The sequence below is a fragment of the Macrotis lagotis genome, chromosome 6 (assembly GCF_037893015.1).
Source record: "Macrotis lagotis isolate mMagLag1 chromosome 6, bilby.v1.9.chrom.fasta, whole genome shotgun sequence".
Classification (NCBI taxonomy): domain Eukaryota; kingdom Metazoa; phylum Chordata; class Mammalia; order Peramelemorphia; family Peramelidae; genus Macrotis; species Macrotis lagotis.
Window position 1 is genome coordinate 191,470,011 of NC_133663.1, and position 3,678 is coordinate 191,473,688.

Below are 3,678 nucleotides of genomic sequence, written 5' to 3' on the forward strand. Positions count from 1 at the left end.
TAAGGTATTGATCCCATCCCAAGCAAAATAATCTTTATTGAAATCTCAAATTGTCAGTCATATAATTGCCCTAAATAACAATTTTTTTTCTCTATATTCCTTTCTTTATATTCAATTTACATACTTTTGGACTCCAGGGAAGTCAAATCTGTGAGCCTTAAATAGCACGTTTGAGTAATAATCAGACCTCTGATGTAAAACTCTGTACAACAGTATAGTACTTTACTTTCTGAGGCTGAAGTAAACATTACTTTGCTATTAGCAGAGTACTCTTAAATAGTTTGAGGTTTTCCCTCTCTTCTTAAATCATTATTACATCTTTTATTACTATTATGACCTTCCTATACATTAAAATTGATATTGTTATAGTTAGAAAACATTGAATTAACAATTGTCTGCTCAAGTTATCTTCAAAGTGGGATTTCACTTTTTTCTGTACTGGTCCTTTTTTTGCCTAAGATTTCTGATTTAGGGACTTAAAGTTAACTTCCTTCCTCTAAAGATACAACAAATATTCCAAATGGAAGCAGATGCTAAATTTTGAGTGTTTTATAATACACTGTGTCCATGATCTCCTCAGGGTCCTTCTGTACTTGGCTTTTACCTTAAAAAAACTTCTTATGCTTCTAGTTTTCCCCATCAACTTAATATAAAGGTAAAACAATGTCTAGGAAAATCATCAGACCAAAAATTCCTCCACCTTGCGGCCGCTCTGCACACCGCCGAACACTTTACCTCACTGTTCTGGCATCCTTTGCTCCCAAATTAAAGTTGCTCGGGAGAAGCATATCTTTGACGAAGAGAATTCTCCCTGGGCTGTGGGGTCAAGTCGGGAAATCAGTTTACCCTCTAGCAACCGAGAGCACTAGAAGGAATTCCGTGAGCGGTAAAATAAGTGTGGAGAAAATAGAGAGAAGGGGGTCATACAAAAGGCAAGGCAGCACTTTCTGTCTGGGAGTATCAGCTGTTAAAAGTGCCATTCACTCGAAAAGATTTTTTTTTGGGGGGGGGGGGATGAGACAAATGGACATTCTCTGCATTAGCAGACTCCTACTCAGCCCAATTCTTATCTAGGTTCGGATGTCAGGTTTACTGTGTACCAAAGGCTTAAAGCAAAATCAGGCCACCCAGCTTGCAAAGAGAGAAGCTGGGTGTGGCCCCAAAACTTTTGGTGTCTTTCTCGGATAATGTAGACTCATCTCTCTGGAGCACTTTCTCGCTCTACTTCCTGGGTAGACTACGAGATATGGAAACAGAAGAGGAGGAAGGTTGCTGGAGCTTTGGGCTCCATCAATAAGGGTATTAGCAACTTGACAGTTTTGGGGTGTTTGTGTGTGTGTGTGTGTGTGTGTGTGTGTGTGTGTGTGTGTGTGTGTTTCGTTTCTCTCTGTCTGCACTTTGCGAGTTGGTGCATTTGAGGGGTGGTGGTTATCTGTTCACAAAGATATCTCCTAACTGTCCCCACTCCTCTTGGGGGGGGGGGGAGCGAGCGCGGCTGCCTCTTTGAGAGGTTCAAAAGAAAGACAAAAAGCGAGCGAAGCAGGAGGTAGTCTCGGAGCCAGAGGAAAGGGGAACAAAGGAATGAAGTGCGGCTACTAGTACTCGCGCTCGGCTCTCTCCCTCTCCAGCCCCCACTTCATCCCTGCCCTTCCACGCACTCGCCCTTCCCTTCGCATTCTTTCGGGTGCGGAGAAGCACGTGTGCGTGCACTCAACACACGCCATGGCACCCAGGTAGCCGCACATGTCCATCTCCTGTATGTAAAACACATTTCTAGTTCCCTGTGTGTGCTAATATGGATATGCTCTGTCACACACACACACACACACACACACACACACACACACGTCAGAAGCATCCCTTAGAATGCGGAGAGCTTGCAACAAAAGCCAAGTCCAGGCTGTGCGCTTTCGGCAGCGGGGCGCCAGGGGAGGAGGAGGAGGAGCGCGCCGGAGCTGGGAGCTCTGGCCCAGTCCGCTGGCCCTATTTAGCCTTCCAGAAGCCCGAGGGCTGTGAGGTGCCCCCGGCGGAAAGGTCCAGATTGGGGAGGCCCGAGGTGGGGGGGGGGGGGCGGGGAAGGGAGGTGGAGAGCGGCGAGAGCCGGGAGGGCGCCTGGCCCTGGGGAGGGGCAGGCGCGGCCCGGAGCGGAGCTGGCAGCCTGCGGCGAGGACCAGCCGCCACGCCATCCCGAGGCTGAGCCGCCACGCCGGGGCTCGCCTCCGTCTGCCCGGGGCTCAGGCCGTCCGCTAGCCCCTCTCGCGGCCCCGCCGGCCCGGGCGCTGCGGCTGGCCGCCTCGCTGCTGAGCTTCCCAGAACAATGAGGCCAGGAGCGCGGGAGGCGCGGAGCTGAGCGCAGTCGCCCCCCTCCCCGCCTGCCTCCCCTCCCTCCCCTCCCCTCCCTCCCAGCCAGAGCTGGGGCGAGCGCCCGCGGCCCGGCACCTCGCAGCGGCGGAGCTGGGGAGGCCAGGAGCGCGGAGGGGCAGGAGCGGCCGCGGCTCCCGGGCAGGCGGCAGCCCGGCCGCCTCAGCATGCCTGCCCCGCCGCCGCCGCCGCCGAGCTCGCCTGCGCCCCATAAGGACGCGCTCCCGGCGTCAAAGGCGGCCCCCCGGCGCCCCCGACCCTTAACGGCCCGAGGGAGCCCCGCTGCCGCTGCCGCTGCAGCCCCGCTCCTGGGCCGTCCTGAAGCTCAGCCTGATGCCCCGGCACCCGGCCCTCCTCTCCAGGTGAGCATCGGGATCCCGGCGTGAGAGCAGGAGGCGCCGCGGCCAGAAGGAAGGGCTGCTTTATCACCTGGGGAAGTCTGTGTCTTTGTGTGTTTGTGTGTGTGTGTGTGTGTGAATGTGAGTGTGAATGAGTGTGTGTGAGAGTGTGAATGAGTGTGAGAGTGAGTGTGTGAGTGTGAGACTGTGTGTGCTCGCCAGTTGGCATCCAGCTCCTGACATTGCATTGGTAGCATACCTATCTAGACGTTCTCCTCCTGTACAGCGTGACTCTTCTGCGTGTGTGATTGTGTGTGTGTGTGTTTGTGTGTGTCCTCGTGTGCGCGCGCCCGTGGAAACTGCTTGGGAATAAGATGTGGGCACACTTCCGACTCCAGCCTCGCTCAGCCGGGGCGCAGAGGTATCCGGAGTATTTAGAAGAGGCGTTGGAGACAGGGCTGCTGAAGAGGGGAAAGTGGCCGGCACGGAGGGCGGGCGATGCCGTGTTTCTTGGTACAAGAGTGCCGGTGTGCGGGGAGGACACAACGTTGACCGCAGAGAGGAAGCCTTGTATGTTCCGAATTCTTATAGTGTGTCTGTGTGTGTGTGTGTGTGGTGTGTGTGTGTGTGTAGAGCTAACGATCTGCTAGCTCCGGCTTGTGAAACCCTGTGTTGCATCTTTAAAACTATGTGATAGGAAGCTTTTCCTTTCTCTTTTTTTCATCTTTGATTTTTCAGAGAAGCGGTCGCTCTTCCTGACCCTTTCCTCGACTTGGTATAGCGGTACCATGACATCAGTTTGGGCTTTCAATGGATTCTGATTATTTTCCAGTTCTTCCAGGCAATGAATTTGCCAGTTAGAAACACCTCAGAGTCAAAATCTGCCCGGGCGTTAATTCTCCTACAGTGGCACAAATAACGCTACTTTTTATAGAGAGATTTCCCACCTTTTCCAACGTTGGTATTTCGATGCCTCTTT